This window comes from Monodelphis domestica, chromosome 1 (assembly GCF_027887165.1).
Source record: "Monodelphis domestica isolate mMonDom1 chromosome 1, mMonDom1.pri, whole genome shotgun sequence".
Lineage (NCBI taxonomy): Eukaryota > Metazoa > Chordata > Mammalia > Didelphimorphia > Didelphidae > Monodelphis > Monodelphis domestica.
Window position 1 is genome coordinate 58,237,358 of NC_077227.1, and position 22,684 is coordinate 58,260,041.

At 38.5% G+C, this 22,684-nt stretch overlaps 1 long non-coding RNA gene across 1 annotated transcript; it reads left to right on the plus strand.

Annotated features, from left to right (window-relative positions):
* Positions 1-10,419: 10,419 nt before the first annotated feature.
* Positions 10,420-21,404, plus strand: LOC107651699 (uncharacterized). The gene is made up of 4 exons (XR_001628521.2): positions 10,420-10,668; positions 16,564-16,652; positions 18,547-18,735; positions 18,992-21,404. It is a non-coding gene; the product is annotated as an uncharacterized LOC107651699 (long non-coding RNA).
* Positions 21,405-22,684: the final 1,280 nt, after the last annotated feature.

A 22,684-nucleotide genomic window follows, 5' to 3' on the forward strand; every position in this document is an offset into this window, starting at 1 on the left:
ACAGACCGAAGAGAATTTAGGGGATTTGCAGGAGGTTTCAGAACAAAAAGATGGTGATCTTTGTTGTTCAGTTGTTTTATACTCATAGCTAACTTTTCTTGACCCCATCTAGAGTTTTCTTGGCAAAGATACTAGAATGGTTTGTCATTTTTTTCTCCATCCAGTTCATTTTATATGTGAGGAAAATGAGGCAAATAAAATTACTTGCCCAGGATCACATAGCTAGTAAGTGTCTGAGATCAGATTTGAACTCTTGAAGATGAGTCTTCCATTTTAACCCCAGTACTCTAGTCACAGGCTGAATTTCATTGAGAAAGCTCTGATTAGAAGGAAAACCATGGATTAATAATAATTTTTATAAACCCTTTATTATATCCTTGGCTATTTTTAGAACAGAAAACTTTCTGAGCTCTTGATTCCCCTCCTTTTTCCCCTGAAGGTCTAACATGTTTTTATGGTTTTATAGAAAGAGAATTGGATTGGCAGTGAGAAGGTTTGGCTTTCAAATCCCAACTAAGTGACCTTGTTATAAATTGGTGATCCAGCTTGGGATTTATGAAATGGGTGGTATTGTTTTAGAGGAGCTCCATTTTCTCTTCTACCTCCAACAATTCTACAAATCTTTGATTTCAAATGTATCTTCAGTGGTTATTCCAGTCCAAATTCTCAAAAGAATCTGTAATCTCGCAAGCTTGGGGATTCTCTCAAAAGATATCTATGGATCAAGGCCTATTCATGCCTGATTATCCAATATATCTTCTGTTTATGCTCTCTGAGATGTTCATTTGCTATGGGGTGGAAGTGGGAATGAGATCTCAATGTCCTTCTTTACTTTCTTTTTAATCCTCTTTCCCCTCTAGCTTAGTAGACAATGAATAAATTGGAGAGCAGGGATGATATACTATTCCCACTGTAAAGTGACTCACATTGGGTGAACCGGATAAAGACTGTCTAATGTTATTCACAAATGGGTCCAAGATTGAAGAGAAATTAGGAGCATGGAAGGAGTGCCAGACAAAAGGCTGTGGTCTTTGTTATTCAATCATTTTGTAGTTCTGTCCAACTCTTTGTTAACACCATTTGGGGTTTGCCATTCACTTCTTCAGCTTATTTTACAGGTGAGGAAACTAAGGCAAGCAGTTAAGTGATTTGCTCAGGGTCACAGAAAGTTTGATCTGCCTACATCACATACAAACACACACACACACACACACACACACACACACACACACACACACACATACAGCCAAGTAGGGAAAGCACATGCCAGACATGTGAAACACTCTTCAAAGAGGATGCTAAACCAGATTCCAGGTTAAAATATTATTGGAAACTATTTAGCAAAATAAATAAAAATATAATAAAACAATGTTATATTTTAAAACAAAGTCAATATGCAAGCTCAGAGAGACCCTTATTTATGGATTAGTGGGTTTTATTTCTATTAGATCCTGACATCACTGGTCTAGACCCTTATCTATTTGAATTGACAACCAGAGTTCATCCGTCAATGTATTTTCTTGTTACTACAATAAGACTGAGTTGGACCCAGAGTTTTATAGAAGAAGGAGAATAGCTTGGATTGACTTTGGGAAATTATAAAATGCTTCCTCTACAACTTCAGCCATAAAAAAATCCAGTCCATATATTAAAATATGGATCTAAGTGAATAATAACCAATTTTTATTAGCTTTAGAGGTTTGCAAGATGTATTCCTCATAATTTTGTAAGAAAAGTGGTACAGGCATTAATCTCAGTTTACAAATGAGGGAACTGAGGCAAGAGTATCTAGGAAATGTTTAACATTCACTTCTTCAAATTAAAAAAATAAGTATATGCAACATGTTTTAAGTTTAATGACCATTATTAGCATTTTTTTAATATTTTTTGAAGGCTGGCCAATTAACCCTCCCCCACTCCCCAACAACAAATCCCTTATTTGTACCATTTGCTCATTTTCAAAGTATTCAAAATTATAACACTGAAAATTTAACAATTGGCTCTTGCTAGCCTGATGGATCCGGGCCAACATATCCCTAGAACTAAGTCGTAGAGACTTCATAGCTTACCCAGGGTCATCTAGCTTAAACCATAAAATTAAAATTTAAACTTAAGACTCAATTCTATAAACAATGCTTTTTCCAGTGAGTGATGCTCTATCTGAAATGAGTCATTTCCTACTAAAATCCCAGGAATGCACTGTTAGATCTCAGTACCAAACACTCATCCCAAGGAGCAATAAATATTAATGTGATGTGGGGAAAATATAATATGCTGGTGAGATCCAGGTCCACTCTGGCCAGGAGAATCTTTATCTGTGTCTTATTTATCATCATACACATACTCTTAGAAGACTCAATTCTTCCCTCCTTTCTGTAGTTGGACACTTGAAGAAATATCTATTTGAAGACTGTTCATCCAGTTATCCAAAAAAAAATTAAGAAACTGCTTTGTATAAGGCAGCCTGCTAGATAGCAGGGGAGATACTAAGGTAATAAAGACATGGTCCCATTCCACAGAGATCTCATGACCATATAATATTTTCCATATAAAGTTTTATACTAGGTGCTTTGTGTGAATGTTCTTATTTGGTTATAGGACCACCTTGGATTTATAAAGTACTCAACAAGGTGGACTTCCTGTGAAGTAGGTAGTATAATTATTATTATTTCCATTCTTATTGGGAAACTGAAAGCTAGGTTAAGTGACAGTGACCTGATCAGGCTCCTAACACGTAGTTTTCAGAGCTAGAATATGCAGTACACAAGCATCATGATATACCAGAGAGAGACACAGCCAGGAAGTCCTGGTATTTCTGCTTCTGCCTCTAGCACTTATTGACTGTATGACCCTGGGCTAAGTATTGAACATCCTGGCATAACAGAAAGCTCTCTAAAAGGATCAATGATGGAGAAGGTGCCAACCTACATTGGTAGAAGGAGTTTCTTTATCCAGGAGTTCACTGTGTGAGACAAATCACAGTTCTAGTCCCTAAACACACATATACTTACACACTCACACATGCACATATATGTCTATGGGTGACATTATTTTCTAAATTAGCAAGGATGGTCCAGGTGAAGCTGAGACACCAAACAAAGTGGTTTCTTATGATAAAAAGGAACAATTTACCAAGAGTCAGTGTGTTCAGGGAAAACTAAAGGCATTTGAACACAATAGAATGAAAAGAAATCTGGAGGTCATTTACCTTATGCTTTAGATGAATGAATCTGTGAAGACAAACCCTTGAAAGATCCTCATTTATCACAGGTTCCCTGAGGACAGAGCAGTGGGCACTAAGTGCCTCCAGGAAGAAAGATACAAAAGGTTGAGCTAGAGTTATTATAGAATCATATTTTAAGTTTCTTATATAAAACCAACTTCTTGCTGGTAATAAAGGGCAAGTCATTTCCTCTCTAGACTTGTTTCCTCCCCTGTAAAATGAAGGAGTTGGACTAAATGATCTCTGTTTTCTTCCCATTTAAAAAATCTAAGAACTTCTGAAATAGTAAAGCTAACAGAAACCACTAAGGTCATCTGATCTATCCTTTTATAGTTAAAACTGAAGTTGACATAAAATTTAATAGGAACAAATGTAAAGTCTTAACGAATAAAGCATTGGCCTTGGAGGCAGAAAAACCTGAGTTCAGTATCCCACCCCTGACACCTAACTAGCTATGTGACCCAACTCAAATCACTTACAAACAAAAAAAAAAACAAACAGACAAACAAACAAACAAACCCAAACCCAAACCCAAACTCAAACTCTCAGTGTCCAGGCAGCTCTCTAAAAGTGTAAGTTTTGGGGGCAGCTGGGTAGCTCAGTAGCTCAGTGGATTGAGAGCCAGCACAGAAACAGAGGTCCTGGGTTCAAATTGGCCTCAGACACTTCCCAGCTGTGTGACCCTAGGCAAGTCACTTGACCCCCCTTGCCTAGCCCTTCCCAGTCTTCTGCCTTGGAGCCAATAAATAGTATTGACTCCAATACAGAAGGTAAGGGTTTTTAAAAATAAAATAAAAGTGTAAGTTTCAAGACAGTTACCAATCTGCATTAAATTCACTGAGCCAAGATAGGAAAGGAACAACAGTAACAAAAAATGTGATGCTTGGATTCCATCAACTTCACGCTCCATAATATAAAGGAGATGTGGTTAAATAGTGCTTTGACAATGGTCTTATGGGTTTAGAGGACCCTGAATTCAGTTTGAGCTAGTAGTGTGATATGATAACCAAAAAACCTAAGGCAAGCTTATCTGCATTAGGAGATTCATAAACTCCAGGAATGAGATGGCAATCATGCTATATTCTGCATTGGTCCAATCACACATATCAAATATTCTACAGCAAATATCCATTGGATGGGTGGGATACTTTCCCTAGGTTTGTTCCTCACTAGGTATAGTGTCTCAGCTAGATGGGATGGGCAGCTGTTGTTGGACAGTCCCAGGGATGCTGATTTGGCTCTTTGTTGCTGCTATAGTCAGGGATGAATTGGGAGCTCAGCCCCTGGGCTCTTCTTCTGAGGGCAGACAGCCCTGGTAGAAGCATTTCCTTCTTTAGTGGTGTGCTACAGTTCCCCCCAATCCCTGTGTCCCCATACATTCAACTTGGCTGGGTGGTACTGCACTCTTTCAGATCTGTGTTATTATAGGGTCTTTTTCAGGGAGGACAACTGAAATCAGCAAAATATTTTTCTTCTCTTTGTCCCTCTCAGAGCCACAAATCTCAGGTCATTTGTTACCAGCAGGGCAGGAGAAAAGTGAGGTCCATTCCTCTGTAGTTTGACAATCCTTCCTGGCTCACTCCCTCTTGCCCTTGGGTTTCAATTCAGTAAACTCCATCTCATACAACTTTGGAATCTTATATAGATGAATAGGTAGGATAAAGGGTATGAGTTCAGTCTGTGCCTGGAAGCCAAGTTTATCATTTTTATGGTCTCTTCACATGCAATTAAGTAATTTGAACCACTGACACTTTTTTAGGGTGGAGATTGTCCATTTTGCAACTAAAGATTAGCTCCTTGATATCTCAATGCCTCATTCTTTTAACACCTGAAGATCTTCAGCTTTTGTTGAAAAAATCAGACACGACATATAGTTGTGTGTAGATATGCATGCATATACATTTTTTTCTGGAAGGTCTATAAGCTAGATAGGGGAAGGCAGTTTTGTGGAAGGACCTCTAGTTCTGGAGTCTGGTAGGCTTGAATTTGAGTATCATCTCTGAAGGTCCTCAGACCTTGACCTTTTGAATCCTCTCCTTCCCACTAACCTTGCAGATGAGTTAATGTCCCAATACTTTGGTTCCAATACAAAAGCAGTCATCACATCCACCTGCAAAGTAATTACACGCTCCTTATTTTAAAGAAAGCACCTTGTGAATTCTCTAGAAATATAACAGGCTGTTAGCATTAGTTTAGAGGATTCACATCAGCTAGGGAAGACTACAGGAGGAGGTAAACTCAGGAGAGTTTACAGGGAACTTCACAAAAAGTGTTTATTCTAAGTTTATATTTTAGAAATAATTGTGGTTTTTCTGGTTTTTTATTTTTAATCAGTGTAAGACTTAGCATTTGTTTAACTTTTTAATAGTCTGTTCATAGTTTTAGCCTTCTGAAATTCTTTAGATCCTAATTTGGTCCTAGGTATACTGGTTATTTCCAAGTTTTGGTGGTAAATTGTTTAACAACCAGGTCTCCAATATCATATTAAACATAAACACATAACATTATATACATATTGAAATGATTAAAATAAAAGTTCTTTTTTTTTTAAACTGTAAAACTTTAAGTGAAAGAAAACTGGAGCTCCAGCAGCCTGAAACTGACTAGTCTCTCTCAGACTTTGAATCAAGTTTGAGTCAGTTTTTTTCCTAGGTGTGGATTGGTCCTTATATAGACCAATCGAGCATCTGGAAGTGGAGGGTGTGTGTGGCCCCTCCCTAGCACAGGATTGGTCCAATTAAAGACCAATCCCATGCCAGGGGTGTGGTCCCTCCCCCAGCACAGGATTGGTCCATTCAAGACCCAGGAAGTAGCTAGGGAAGGACTCCTGAGACATCCCCTAGCCACAACATTTTGAAACTCACAATATATATAAACATGTGTATGTGTTCATGGCAATTTTGAGTTTAATCTGAATTATAAATATTTTCTCCAATTTTTTTTAAGTCTAGAACAATAAATAAATCAAACCCTGTTGGCAAATGCTCCCACTGAAAATTTAGCAATTGGTTCCCACAAACTGGTTAACCTTCCTAAGTTTATTTCACAAGTAAAGTTGAAAGATATATTATCTCTGACTTCATCCAAGTGAACCATATTGTCTCTTGCCCATATTTTACTAGTACTAGTCATAAAATCATTTGCTCACAGCTTAGTAGCTGAAAAAGACCTCACAAACCATCTAATCTAAGCACCTTATTTTACAAATGAGGAAATTCAGACCTAGAGATATTATTTGACCAGTATTCAAACACAAAGTCCTCTAACTCCAAAACTAACCATCTTTGTTCACTCTACTAATGTCTCCTAAAACCTGGTCTTAGGACTAGCCACATGGGAAAGACTCTAGCTTTGAGTCTCGAAAAGGGCCCAATGCACTGGGATAGATTAGTATATGTGACTGACTGGTTGGTTAATGTCAACACTGTCTCTTCCAGAGCTGTCCTTCTACCTGTATCCTCCATTCTCTCCACAAGAAGTTCAGGGAGGGCGAAGTCGTGATTTTTCTCCTGTTGTTCATTATAAGTAAGCCTCAGCCCAGTTGGGCTGCAAAGCCAGTTTATCATCTTATGAGGAGGCCCTGGTTTCATTGGAGTTTCCATATCATCTGCCTCCATTCATTAAGGGAAATCCAAGGATCAGCTTACATTGCATGAGTTCGATTGGTATGTATACAAGGCTAGAAATATGGAAGAGAAAAACATGTGTTGAATACATCTAGAATGTCTTGGGTCTCTGAAGGTCACTCAGTAAAGTAATAGATGGCGCTAGTGTTGGTGGCTGAAGGTCAAGTCATCTTGCTTTTCATAATGCATAAACCTGAAACTCTCCCAGACACCAATCATATGACCTAAACCTTGGAACAAATATTTTACTAAGTAAATCAGTGAGCATGCTGGCATTTCTATTAACCTTCAATGCACTGCTGACAGAAAATGAATAATGATAAATAATAACTCAAGCCTGTAAATCATGCTTAGCATCAGAAGCAAAAAAAAATTTTTTTTTGCTTTCACAACAATACCATCTGTTAGGAGAGCTGCAGGACCTTAAAGGGAGAGGATAGAGCAAGGAAGGAAGCAAGGGGGTAAGGAGTCTTTGGATTCCCCAAGCTGGCCAGCAGTAGTAACAAGGAGCCCTGATCCAGGCATCTCTGTTCCTCTGTTCCTCCTCCTGTACCTTGCCACTCTTCCTTGGTTTCACCCAAAGTCAACACAGCAAACGCTCACTGAGTACCTACTTTCTGCAAGGTCCCATGTTAGAGAAGGAGTGAAATACAGAGATTAATTAGTAAGAGATGAGACGTGTTGAAATAATTTAATGCAAGTTAGACCAGAATTGCATGGAATGGAAGAATCAAATAATGTGCCAGGATTTCAATATGGAGGCATGTTTTCATTGTGGGGTTGGGGGAAGCAAGGATGGATCAGGGGAGGCATTCCTAGAGGTCATAACTGATGAATTGGACTTCAAAGCAAGACTTGAATTTTAATAGGAAAAGATTGGGAGATGGAGAGTATGTATCCAGAGATAAAGAAACAGAAGAGAATGGGATGTGATTGGCAAAGAATGAGTAGTGTGGATTTCTTGGAATGCAGAAAATCTTATGAGAAGAAGCTTAAGATAAATAAGGTGGGAGGGTAGACTAGAACTAGACATGGAGGACCTTGAATGACAGGCTTGAGTGTTTTAAAGGTAGAATAGCATAGGGGATAGAATATTGAATTTATAATCTGTTCCTATATTATCTCAGACACTTATGAGCTATGTGATCCTGGCAAAGTCACTTTCTTTGCAAAACAGGATCTTTCTATTATCTACTGCCCAGAGTTGTGAGGCTACAATGAGATAAAGCATATATGAAACATTTTGCACATTTTAAAAGCCTATAAAATGTCCTGAACTTTGTCAATGAAGTTGAGAAATAGTCTAGGAAAGTCATTTTCCCTCTATTGTTCTTTTGTATTAAATATGTGGATGAAATCATTGATTTTGTATTGGAACTGGAATATTGAGATATTAGCTTATCTGAAAGCAATTCAAAGTCACCTTCAATAGCAGACAACATTATGAGGATAATATGTGCTTCTAATGGGCAGCTAGGTGGTACAGTGGAAGCAGAACAGACCTGGAGTCAGGAAGCCCTGAATTCAGATATGAACCCAGAACCCTTACTAGCTGTGTGACCTCGGGCAATTCACTTAACCCCATTTGCCTCAGTTTATCCATCTTTAAAATGAGCTGAAGAAGGAAATGCAACCCACTATAGTATCTTAGCTGTGTGACCCTAGGCAAGTCATTTAACCCTATTTGCCTCAGTTTCTTCATCTGTCAAATAAGCTAGAGAAGGAAATTGCAAACCACTCTAGTATCTTGGCTATATGACCCTGGACAAGTCACCTCACCCTGTTTGCCTCAGTTTCCTCATGTGTAAAATGACCTGGAGAAGGAAATTGCAAACCTCTCTAGTATCTTAGATGTGTGATCCTAGACAAATCACTTAAACCTCTTTGCCTCAGTTTCCTCATCTGTTAAATGTGCTAGAGAGGAAAATGTCAAACCACTGCAATATTTTAGCTATATGACCCTGGGCAAGTCATTAACACTGCCTTTGTTTGCTCATGTGTAAAATGACCTGGAGAATGAAATTGTAAATCTCTCCAGTATCTTTGTCAAGAAAACCTCAAATGCAGTCACAGAGAATAGGATGCATCTGAAACAACTGAACCACAACAAATGTGCTCCGTCTTTTGATTTTATTATTATGAGTTATATTAAATAATTAAATGACATAATGGATAGAGTGATAGTTTTTGAGTCTGGAAGCTATTGTAGAGTGACAGAACAAAAACAAAGCTGTACAACCTGGGACAAAGCACTTAATCTCTGGTTCTCCCTAGTTTCTTCATTTTAAATGAAGCAAATGGGTCTCAGAGTAGATAGAGTTCTGGATCTAGATTCATTGAAATCTGAATTTAAATCCTTATTAGTTTGCTTAAATACTAGCTCTGTGATCTTAGCACTCAACCTCTCTCTGTCCTAGTTTACTAATCTAAAAAATTAGAATAATTAGAATAATTATCTCAGAATCAAATGAATTTTTTGTAACATCATGTAAATATCTAAGCACTTTATAAACCTCAAAGTGCTATATGAATATAATAATTTCTATTATTTTTACTATAGTATCTACCTCACAGATTAATAACATTTATAAAGAATTTTTATAAAGGGAAACCTTTATAAAAATTCTTTATATATGTTATTATTAATCTCATTCTTGCTATTTTAGACTTTGAAAACCTTTATAAAAATTCTATATAAATGTTATTATTAATCTCATTCTTGCTATTTTAGACTTTGAAAACCTTTATAAAAATTCTGTCTAAATGTTATTATTAATCTCATTCTTGCCATTTGAAGATCATGGAATTATAGACTTACAAATGGAAGAGATGTTACCCCCTTCGTTGTATAGTCAGCAAACAATCCTAACAAGATTAAATGACTTGACCAAGGTCTCAAAGGCATTGGAGTTGAGATTTGAACCCAAGTTGTCTGACTCTAGTATCAATATTCTTTCCATTCTGCTATGAGAGCCCCATAGAGTTCATTTAGAGATGACCTGAGAATAAATCACTTTTTTTAATTTAAATTTTTTCTATTTAGTATTCTACAACTCTTGCAGAGGTGGTTGAAATGACTACTTTTGGTAATTGGATGAGAATATTAGGATTTGGCTCATTTATAGGAAATGAAAACATCTTCAGACTAAGTCAATATTATTGTTGTTTGTTGACTTGTTCTTGAATCTAAACGCAATGGAAAACCATTGAAAATCTCTGACTATGAGGGATTAATGTTATTAGGTATCCACCGTAGAAAGACTATTCCTTTGGCAGCTGTGTAGGGTTGGGTAAGGATGGGAATTAGAGGTAGGAAGCCCAGTTAAAAGACTATTATAAATGATCTGGGTTTCCTCAGTGCCATTTCCCCCCTTACCACCTCAACCCCACACACCCATTATGTTTTTGGCTCATCCTTCGCATATGTTGAGAACTGTTCAAAATGGGGGCCATCTTCCTGGAGGAGCTCCCTTGGAGACAATGCTAGGTAAATCTTTGGCTCTCTCTGCTCCTGAATGAGCCAAGCTAAGTTTATTCAGAATAACTTCTCTTTGAAGCTGGTGCCCACCTCGTAAACCTCCAGCCCTGTAGCAGGAGGCATCCACAGGGGAGCCTCCAGCCCCCTAGCACAGGATAGCACATGCAATATATCAACCGTCTCAAGAAACAGAAACTTTGACTTTGAAAGCAAAGCCCCCATGGACTGACCATCCCCCTATTTCCTGCTTTTCTATCCCTGAGTGTGGGGAAACCCTACAAACATGCAGGTGGGGAAATGGAAACAAGCAGCCATCCAATTTTTGAGAATGTTCTTGCCAGGTTAGTAAATCCTTTTCTCTCTTTTCTTCTTGTTAGTAGTGTGAAAATTAGCCAGTTGGCTTTGCTCTTGTGTGTATCGGAGCCAAAATAACAGACAAAGGCACATTCTGTGGCTGACTTTCTTGGAATGATTAAAATCGTAATTGTAATTTCCTGCCACCATGTGCACCTCAAGAGCTAAAGGCACTCCAGCCCTGGCTTTATTGAGAGATCAGAGTCAAGGTCACAGTGATCTTTTTCCTTCTTGGAATGCCAAAGATTCAAACAGTGGGAGGGGCTTATGGGAAAGGCAAGCACTCAGGGTGATGGAGAATAGATAGTGGAGCTGGGAAAGAAGCTCACTTTTCATGTTTCTGAATTTCCGTTTCCTCTTGCCTCATTGACTCACCTTCTGCCCCTACTCCCACCCCTCCAGGCAGTAGGGACCACCACACAAAGTAGGGTCCCCATCTACCAGCAGGAAGGATGCTGCTGATAATAAAGTGGCTGTATTTGGTCCCTGTCCAGGGAGAGTACTTTGTAGGTGTTCCTCTGCTTGGGAATTACATCCCCAATGGAAGAATGGATTCTCACCATTTTGATACAGTCTTAAAAAAAAAAAACAACTCAAAAAAATGTCATTGCTTCAGTAATCATTCAGGATTGTTTTCATGGTGATAATGGACTAGAAAGATTGAAGGATGTAAAAAAATTATTTCAGCTGGCCACAGAAGCCAGGGCCTAGACCTTCAAACTGTTTTGCTCTTTGCTGCATTTTCTACTTAGTCTTGAGGACTCAACAAAGAATTTGGAAATCGGGGTTCTTCTTTGCCACTTTCCACTTTCCTTTTCTCTTTTCCCTTAGCATCATCATTATTATTTTAATGCTGGGAGGGAGGGGGCAAGAAGAAGAAGGAGATGAAGAAGGAGAAAAAGCAAAGAAAAAGCAGAAAATTAGCATTTTCTCAACTGTATATTTTTGTTATTAATGTTGCAATTTGAAGTAATGAAAGTCAGAAAATGCAGAGGGTTTCAGGTCCTCTTCCACCCCCCCAGCCCCAAAATTATACAGTTTGCATTTCAAGGTGAGTTTCATTATGCAGAATGCATGGGGTGGACCAGCTAACAATGCCATAAAACCTTCACTTCTGTATTTCCTGACTTTAATGTTGCATTACTGTAGGTTTTTGCTTTTAATATGCTGTATAAATACAGAATACATATTTGTACGTACAGGCGCCTCTGAGGGAGAATTTTTTTTTCCTTTGCTTTAAATCTAGGTCTTTGAAAGCCAAACTCTGCTCTCAGGTGCCTGGTGCCACTGACTTTGTTAGAAAGAAGATAGAAGAAAGTAGGGCAGGGTGAGTTAGTTACCTAGGAACGCTACTCATTTCTGCCCCAATCCATTAGGAAAGGTACCCGGTTTTTTTTCTGCTTTCTCTGCAGTTTGTAGAGGTTTTGGTTATTGAGACAGAAGGCTCCTGGGAAGGGAGCAGGTAAGAATCAAGAGAATATTTTGTGTTATTTGTCCCTCCATAAACTTGTCCCTTCTCCATTGAGTCAGTTGCCTAGTAACTTTCTCTGAGATGGATAGGGACATTCCAGTGGGTGCCTTAATACTCAAAAAAGTTCAGCCACAGCTATGAACTGAATTCTCTGGGGAGCAAGAGGTATATGAGTGGCTGAACATTTTATCAATATCAGAGGAAATGCCAAACTCCCCAGATCTAATTTGGATGGTCAATATTCTGTCCTCGAGTTGGGGGAATGAATGTCCTCTTTACTGCCTAGACCTTTTCCATTCACCTGTCTTCTTTAGTGATGGGATGCCTATGATCAGCTTAGGAGGTACAAGGCTGATCATGCATGGTACATTTTTCTCTCTCTTTTGAAGCTGCTCCTCCCCACTGGAACTGCTAGATGTCTGTGCACAGGGCCATCTTTCTGCTTGTCCTCCTCCATGGCCTTTCAGCTAACAGCTGGGCACTCTCCTGGGGTTGCATGTTTATACTTCAAAATTTCTAAATATGGAAAATGAGGCTACCTTGAATACTTTTCTGCGAGAGACTCCACAAGGTAAACAGAACTGGAGAATTCTCCAGATCATAAAGGAGGGACAGTCACCAAAATGATGGCTGGTGGAAGAGGTGCCTGACTCACATGTAAACAGAATGGTTAGTAGTCTGCATGGCATGAGGAAGGACATCAAAAGACCATATTCCAATTATTTCCATCAATGATTTACCACAACTAAGCTGAAATTCCTATTCTGGAACTCTTCTATTTACACTGAAAAGATCTAGAAAGCCCTTTGTTAAATACAAATTTCCTATATGTCACCCAATAAAGTATGTCAATAGTGGCAATAGGAACACCAAAAAAGGAAAGACATAAATTCTGAAGGGAAAATCTTTTGAGATTTAGCCAAACCTGCCCTCTTAATGATCCTTAGGTGATTTCTGTCTTTTCCTGCTTCCCAGTCTTTGCTTGTGTTTTCCCAAACTTAATAGTTCTTTTTTCAATTTTCCTTAGGGAAAAAAAATTACCTTCTAATTCTTGAAGAATCAGATTAAATGCTTGGCTTGATGACATCTTCCCCCTAACCTGAAGGATTTCCCTATTCTTTGAACTCTCAAAGTTCCCTCTTATCTTCAACACATTTCATTTTGCATTATAATTACTTGTATACATGTCTCATCCACTCTGTATACAGCTAGTATGGATCTAACTATTTATCTGCTATGTCCTTCATTCAAATTTGAATTTCTTGAAAGCATAGATTGCTTTTACTTTTCTTTGAATCCCCATTGCTAAAGCACAAATCGTGGTGCAAAGTAGATGCTTAATAAATTCTATAACCTTATTTATCTCTCCCCCAAGATTGTAAGCTTCACTGGAGTAGGAACTGGACTTTATCTTTACATCTATACAGGACTTAGTGTAATGTAGTATACATAGAAAGGCTCATTAACTGTTGGATAAATGAATGGATCACTTTACAATTTGGTTCAACTCACCCCCTTCTTCTCCTCTCCCCTCAAAAGAAAGAATATTAGCTTTATTATCAGTCTCTGCAGAATTCAGAAAGATCTTTCAAAGATGATTGAAGAAACATCCAAAGGATCTTCTGTTCTTAATAGCTCCTTTTTCTTTCCTCCATTTGGAAGAAGACAACATGGAAAACACGAGTGAACGTAGGGGCATGCATAGGCAGAAAGGAAACTGCCTTCCATACATTGGGAAAATGAATAGTTAGCTCATACATTAGCATCCAAAATCTACTCCTCTGTCAGAAGAATTATACTTGACCCTGGCAGGGCCATCACTATGGATGATTTATCCTCTCAGTTGGCTTAGGCTGGGCTTTCCCTTGAGAAAACCTTGCCAATTAAGCAAAAAAAATAAGCCAAATTGTGTGTGTTGTAGTGCCTGGTGGTGCCTACCCCCCCAAGAGAGACCAACAAATTAATTTTCCCATCTTAGCACTTGCTCTGTAACCAATCCCAAAATGCAGAGATCAGCACTTTATCCTCTTAATCTCTCATCCCCGTTTCATCCCTCTTTTTCTTCAAACAAAATTAAATCATTTAACAACAATTTAATAAGCACTAAAAAGTGTAATGAACCAGATAATGAAGAAGAGCTCATATTATTTTCTTTATCTGCTTTGTACCTAATTTATTTTGTGTGTTTCCCCTATGTGCCTCTTCCCCATGAGTGTTTCCAACAGTACTAGGATTTCAAACAAATGTTTCCATTTATTTATACTGAAACCTGGTAAAAAATACTGATTTGATGAGCTGCATTCTCTGCCAGGAAACAGATGGTTCTCCTGGCCAGACCTATGGCGACAGAGGGCTCAATGCTTATGCCCATCAGAGACCATAAATGTCACCTCACGAGGCCTTGTTCTTGGGACTTAGGTCCTCTTTGACTCTGATTTCCAGGAATCAGAAATAATGAAGGATTCTTAACATTTCATCAAACTGGACAAAACATTTACCTGGGGGAGAAGAGAAAGTCCTGGTTTCCAAGTTGTTGAGATTGTGCATAGAGAAAGGGGGGCATTAGTGGATCCAACCCTTCTTTTTGGTCATGAGGCACAAAGTAGGTATTTTTAGACTGGAACATTGAATTGAGACAGAATGAAGTAAGATTTAAAGAGAGTGGTCAAAGGTGGTAACAGTAATGGTCCCCATACATTTTCCTCTGGACAGACCATATCAAAAGTGTTATATTCAATTCTGAATTGCATTTATAAGCTAGGTCATATTCTAAGTAGGGCATCCAAGATGATGAAGGGTCTTGAGTTCATGCCATATGAGAATCACTAAAAGGGCTTAAGGATGTTTAGTTTGAAGAAGATAAGACTCAGGCATGAATGCCTGGGAACTAGGAACAAAGGTTAGAAAATGACGAAAACTCAGTCAGGCAACAAACATTTACATTATGCCAGGTTGTGCTAAGTGATAGTAATATAAACCAAGACAAAAACATGGCGTCTGTCCTCAAAGGACTTATCTTCTAAGGGGTGGGAGGGTGATATGTGAACAACTATGCACATATAAGCTATGTACAGAGTAGATGGCAGGAAATCTCAAAGGGAAGACCACTAGAAGTCAGAGGACCAGGGAAGTCCTTTGGCAGAAGGTGGGATTTGAGCTTACCCTTTTAAAAAAAGAAATGCATTTATTAATTTTTCAGTTACACATGGAAACAATTTTTGACAATATTTTTTGACATTTTAGAATTCGTGTTTTCTCCCTCCCTCCCCTCCCCACACCCCAAGGTGATAAATACTCTGATATTGGTTATATCCATACTTTTCTGGCATGAATACTTCTATATTGATGAGCTTATCTTGAAGGAAGAGAGTATGTCAGAAGTTTGATGAAAAGAAACAGTTCTGAACAATTAATTTCCCAATAGTGGTATGGGCTGCCTCATGAGGTCATAGGTTGTTCTTCATTAGACATCTTCAAACAGAAGGTAGGTGACCTCTTGTTGGGAGTGTTATGGAGGGATTTCTCATTTCAGTTTTATTGCTTTGATAGTCTCTGAAGCCCCTTCCAGTTCTGGAACCATATTGGGCTATTAAAATCTGGCTACATGGCCATTTGCCACCATTTGCCATTCAAACCTATTCAACTGACTTTTTATTGACCTCTATTCACCTTCTTTAAGAGTCCACAGCCTTTGAAATATAGCCAAGGGGTGATGTTTCCCTACATGTAGCCTTTGTAGGGTTTGAGAGGGTTTCTTATCTATAAATCACTTTTTTTGGTATTCTGGTGCCATAATTCAGTACTGAATATTAGATGAAAATTCATTATAACTGATTACTCAATAAACAATTTATCCAAGTGAAATATACATAGAATGCACTTTGGAAATGTTAAACTAATGTATAAATATTATTATGTAGACGTGATGTAGCAATATATTATATTATATGACAATATAATTATATATTACAGTGATCACATTAGTTATAACTGTTTATACTTTTTATATATTTAATATATACTGTCATATATTGTTAATATAATATACTGTTTCTATATTAATATACTATTATACACTATTTATGTATTACTTAATATAATGTTTTATGTTAAAACAGAATATGTTATTGTATATTATGAGAATATTATTATTCTTTTGATTGAATTTACATAGGTAAGCAATTTTAAGGAAAGAAAATAATGTATAAACAAACAATGTATTAGCTTGTGTATTATGGTTCACAGAGTATTTTTCCATACATCAAGTAATTTATACAGGAAGCACCAAGCTCTTTAGTTGAGCTATTGAATAACTCTTTTGCTAAGCTCTTTGGTGACATTGATAGAAAGTCATTTTGAAGCTTTTATTGACTGTTTGTTTGTTTGTTTGTTTGTTTGTTTGTTTTTGTAGGTGAGAAAAATGCTCTTGGAGAACATATAAGGAATGGAGAAACCCAGGGGATGGCATCTGGAAAATAAGCACCTTTGTAGGCCAAAAAGGTCACCCATGGTGAACATTTTCCAACTGATTGACTTAAAAATCTGGGCTTATATTACATTGAAAAAATTGTGGCTATTCTCTGAGGACTCCTTCTTCTCCCCTCTTCCTCATCTCATGTCACCCAGATGTCTTCTCCTACTTTATCCTCCTTCACCCCATTTCACACACCTTCCCAAGGCTAACCCCTTTACATGCACAAATAATTTTTATTCTATTCTGTCTTCTCAAGCAAATTGCTCACTGTCATCCCCACTCTAACTTATCTTAGATTTCTCCTGACCATTGACTGATTCCCTAATGCTGACAACCATACCCATGTCTCCCTCATCCTTGACATCCTCACTTCATCCATCTCTCCCTGCTATGTATTATTCCAAATCTCCCTTCTATTTGGGGGGCTAAACTCCTTTAGAAGGCCATTTAAAATAAATGTCTCAACTTATTTTTCTTACTTTCTTCTTACCTTTTTACATGTACAGCCTGACTTCAACTGAAAAATGCTCTCTTCAAAATTACTAGGGATCCCTTAATTGTCTAATCTAAAGGGCTTTCCCCAATTTTTTGACTTTTCTGAAAATGTTAATATAATTGATCATTCTCTTTTCCTAGATATTCTTCTCTCTAGGTTTTCATGACACACTCTTTAATGGTTCTTCTATCTGTTTGATTGTTCCTTCTCAATCTTTGCTGGATTTTCATCTAAGTCACATGTATTAGCCATAGTAATTCACAGATTTATTATTCTATCCCTAACTGCTCTCTACTCTCTCATCAGCAACTTCCTAATGGATATCTTTGAATGCTTCACAGGCATCTTAAGTTCAACATGATCAAAACTGATCTCAGTATCTTTCATCTTAAACCTTCATTTCTTCTTATATTCCCTATTACAATTGAGAGCATCCTTCTCCCCCCAGTTATCCAGGCTAGAAACCTAAGTGTTCTCCTCAATCTCTCTCACTACCCAAAGCTGGGTAGTTCCTGCCTTTTCTACATTTATAACATGTCTTCAATAATCCTTTTTTCTCTCCTTTGACACTACCACCACACTGGTACAGGTTCTCATCATTCATAATTGCTGGTGGGTCTACCTGCTAAAAGTCTTCTCCTATTCCAGTCTATTCTTCACTGAACTATCAAATTGATCTTCCTAAAGCACAGATTTGATCATATTTTCTATTATATATGCATATATAACTATATATTCAATTAAATATATATAATACATATCTACTTATAGATATATGTGTTCTCTACCATCCTGGGGTATGTCAGTACAAAATCATTATAATCAGTTCTGACCTGGTCTGTCTTTTTTTTTTTTAACTATATGCACATAGAATTTGTTTGTATATACAAGATAACTCAAGAATATATATATATATGTATATATATATATATATACACATACACATATATATACAAATATAAATATTTATATATGTACACATTTATATACTTATGTATATATGCACACATGACTATATATGTACATATGTGACTATATAGTTGTATGTACATGTATATACATACATATAAACACACACACATATATATATATACACATATTTATCCATCTATATAAAAATACCATACCTGACAAAATAAAGGAAAGAAAAAATGAATTGATGAGTAGACAGATACTTGAATGAATGAATAAACCATCAAACTTTTTATGGTAAATAGTTGTTATAGTGTTATCCACCCCTCCATCATATCTAGTGGGAGATTTGAAAGCTTTATTTTTATAATAAGATCTGATTCTACTTCATCAAAAGGGTTACCTCCACCTCTCATATTTTGTGACTCATAGGTAGCCACCAGCAAACAGTAATGGAAGGTGGTCAAGACAATGTCAGATGACAGCTTTTTGGTTTTTCCTTCCCTTTCCAGGCAGAAGTCTGAGCGAGGAATGCAGGCTCTCTGTGTATGGAGCTAAGGAACATGATTTTTGCCTGAGGCCACCTCTCGAATCTCTGCAGCTTCTACTATTTACTGCTCTTCTTTGTGCTATCTCCACGCAGGTGCCCAAGGTCTACACTATTCAGCCTGCTGGGGTTTCAAGTCTAGCTGCTCTCAAGGGTAGGTATTTGGTGGTCTTAGTCATCTGCCAAGGACCTAGAGTTGCCCCTCCCTCCCTCACTGATTTTAGCACACTGGCTCTGACTCTGGCTCCATAGGTGGGTTGGGGGAGGGTTGATCAGCTTGCATGTTTGTTGGAAGCTATTTCACCCCCTTATAGTGTGGAAATGCCCAAATCCCATGTACCTTCAATCCTGCACCCTACTGTGGAGTTCCTTAATTCATATGAATTTGGGTTTTTTTTGGCCTTTTGCAGTAGACTATATCAGTGGGTGGTAAGGAGAGGAAGAGTCCTGAGTCTACAGGGTCGCCATGTTTACTCAGAAGTCAGATGACAGCTTTCTGAAGAGATTAGTCAAGCAAAGAGAGAAGGATAAGGAATCTATATATATAGAAGAGCTGACTTATCATTGAACCAATTTGATCCAGTAACATCTATTAAGCAACTAAAATACCCATTGCTCAGAGTTTCTGTGATGTTCAGAGAGGACTAGCACCTCTGGTGTAGAGTTTGCTGAACCTTTGGTGTCTACCTTTCACTCAACTCTCACCTGTATCTCTAAGAAGCTATAGTATGCACAGGGACCACATCCTGATAAACCATCTCAACAGATTGGCTAAACCAGGATGAGGATAACCAACAAGGTTCAGATCTGTTGATGTCTACCTCAAGCCTGTGAAGACTTCCTTTGGCAGAATGGATGGATGAGAACAATTTGTTCCAATAGCCATGAAAGCAGCTGAAGCAGAACTTGTGAAGATGCCAAGGACTTGCATGTCCAAGCCATCCCCAGTCATCCTGATTTTTGACTTGACATTGTACTTAAATGACTCTGGAACAGAGAGTGAGACTGCTGCTGACTTTGTGCCACTCTGCTTGACTTAAATTCAATTCACACACAAGTCAAGGCATCATCCCATGACGCCATCGTTTCTCTTCAAAAATGAAGGACAAGTAATAATCACTTACCCAAAGCCCAATGATAGAAGTTAGAGATATGAAGACAAAATATACCCATTCTGTCCCAGAAGGACTGCCTTTTCATTTTTTTAAAGAATGCATGTGTGGGGGAGTGGAGTAGGGAGGACAGATACCTTATATGTCAAGTAAGTAAATATAAAGTTAATAAAGGGAGCACATTCTCAACTTATCCACAAGAAATAATAGAGGAAGTGCCAGTTGAATAAAGAGAGAGACAGAGACAAACAGACAGAAAGATAAGAAAGGAGTCCAATCTAGGCCTGATGAATAGCTTATACAAATGAAAAAAAGTGGAAGATTCAAGTCCAGGAGCAATTAGTTGTCCAATTTGGTTAGAACATGCAGAGAAATATGGCAATGAAGAGCAATTGAACCCTTGTACTACTAGCCTGACTTTTCAAATTCTTTTTTTTTTCCTTTTTACTGAGCTTTTCACAGACCCCATTTGGAGTCGCTGGAAATAGAAGGAGCATCAATTCTTGAGTCTGATACCTCTTAGGAAAGGGAGGTTCCTTAACAAAGCTCCATGTCATTTTTTCTCCCCAGCCCTGATGCTTCCAGAAAGAGCCCTTCTATCTCTCTGCCCGGGAACACCATATACAATGCACCACATTAGCTCTACATGGACTTGACTATGTCTCTCATGATTTAACAATGAATCCACTTGAACAGGGATGATTAGAATAGTGTGGCAGAATCTCCCTTCAAATTGCTATACCAGTGACTAATAGCTAGGAAATTCGTGTCTCAAATAAATAATTGGCCTTCAGCCACGTCCCTCAGCTGGATAGACATGTCAATGCGATCCTTCAGAGCCTCAGAAGCCTCAATGAGCATCATTGCTAGATCATAATTGATCATATTATATTTATATCTGTTGAAGGATGTAATTTACTGTTAAACTACAGAAGCCCAGCCCAGCAGAGCACCCCAGAAAGGACTCCTTCCATGGAAGAAGAAGCTTGAGCTATATTATACACAGGCTATGGTTTTTAAAATATTAATAATATTGTAAACTAAAGGTTTACTTTATGTGCCATAAATCTGGCTGTCTCTTCTTTCTCTATGCCCCATAAATATACTTCTCATCAACTTTTAATTATACTGTTTGCATTATTCTGTCCTGAAGAGGAGCGGGCCCCCTAAATCACCACCTTCTAATGTAGACTACAGCATAAGTTTAGTTAATTAAACCATATATTTTATTAGTTCTTGCCCTTCCATCTTGTAAAACTATACATTACTATGTTGGGGGGGGGGACAGCATAAAATAACATCGTAAGCTCCTTTTTATTTTTATTCTTTTTATTACTCTGGATTTTAAGATGACACTGGAAAGAGTCTAATAGGATTCCTGATATCAAGTACTGCTGCCTTGTGGTTTGCTGGTGAACTTCTTTCCAGGAAAAATAGTAGAGAATGTTAGAGGAAAAGCAAAAATGTAGTGTGAACAATGTGAACCCAAGGGTAGCTTAGTGGCTCAGTGGAGAGAGAACCAAGCTAGGAGACAGGAGGTAATGGGTTCAAATCTGATTTCAGACACTTCCTAGCTGTGTGATTCTGGGCAAGTCACTTGCTCTTGTTGCCTAACCTGTACATTCTTCTGCCTTAGAATCAATAATTAGTATTGATTTTAAGACAGAAGGTGAGGGAGAAAGAAGGAAAGAGAAAGAAAGGAAGAAAGGAAGAAAGAAAGGAAGGAAGGAAGGAAGGAAGGAAGGAAGGAAGGAAGGAAGGAAGGAAGGAAGGAAGGAAGGAAGGAAAAGAAAAAAGAAAGAAGGGAAGGAAGAAAGGAAGGAGGGAAGGAAGAAAGGAAGGAAGGAAGGAAGGAAGGAAGGAAGGAAGGAAGGAAGGAAGGAAGGAAGGAAGGAAGGAAGGAAGGAAGGAAAGAAGAAAAGCAGAAGAAAGGAGGAGGAGGAGGAGAGAGAGAGGAGAGAGAGAAGAAGATATGAACCTGTGTGGTTGGATCTAGAAATTCTAGAATTTATTAGCCCAGTTCCTTTCTCACATTTAATATCCTCAGCCTAAAAGATAAGTCCTAGCCTGCAAAATGGAAACCAATGAAGTTGCCCCTTCCCATTTAAGGCATTCCCTTCTCTTGAGCAGAGGGTTATGAACCTTGTGGTTGGACTCCCTGAAGGAGCTTTAGAGATGGCAGTTTCTGTTGAACCCACATCTTCATGACTCCTGGCCCCTGCACTTTATCCACCAGGACTCACTGTTGCTAGGCACTCTAGGAGTATAAAAACCATCAAGATTTTCTTGCTGCTTTTGGCCAACTCAACTTGCCTCTACTCTACTCATCACTCCCAGTCTTTTCCTTAGTTTCTCGGAGCCTTTACTTAAAGCCCTGTCTCTCTAAGCAGTTATGGTTTGGCACAACCGAAGGGATGTGAGTCCAGCTAGAGGAGCCAAGCCATAGGTTGGCTGCCAATGTCTGCCCAGAAGAGAAAGCCGCCACCCTAGCTTAATGTGCTTGGAAACCTCTGCAAGGCTTATTCCCTCCTAAATGGCTCCCAGGGAGCTCTGCAGATCCCCACTTCCTCCCTCCACAGCCTCTCCTGCTGCCTCCCCACCCCTTTCCCCTAAAGCAGAGGTGAGGTCTGTTTTGGTTCAAGTTTAAAAACAGCCTTTGAAGGTAGAGCCATTTAAGAACAATAAAAAGCATCTTGTTCCCTTAACTGCTGCTCTGGGCTTTTTGCTGGCCACTGCCCTGGGGTGGTGATGGGGGGTGAGGGGGCCCTTGTGTTTTATTGATGTCCTGGCCTCTACAACTCAAACCCAATATGGAGTCCAAGAATGAAGCAGGGGGCCAGACTGCAAACCTGGCAGCCCAGCCCATCTCTGCCAGCAAACAATGGCATTTATTCATTCTATTATCATCAAGGTCAGCCCAGAGATAATGCGCCTCCTTTGTTTTATGACTTCTGGGTGGGTAGAGGGAGGGAGGGCTGGAAGTGGACCCCC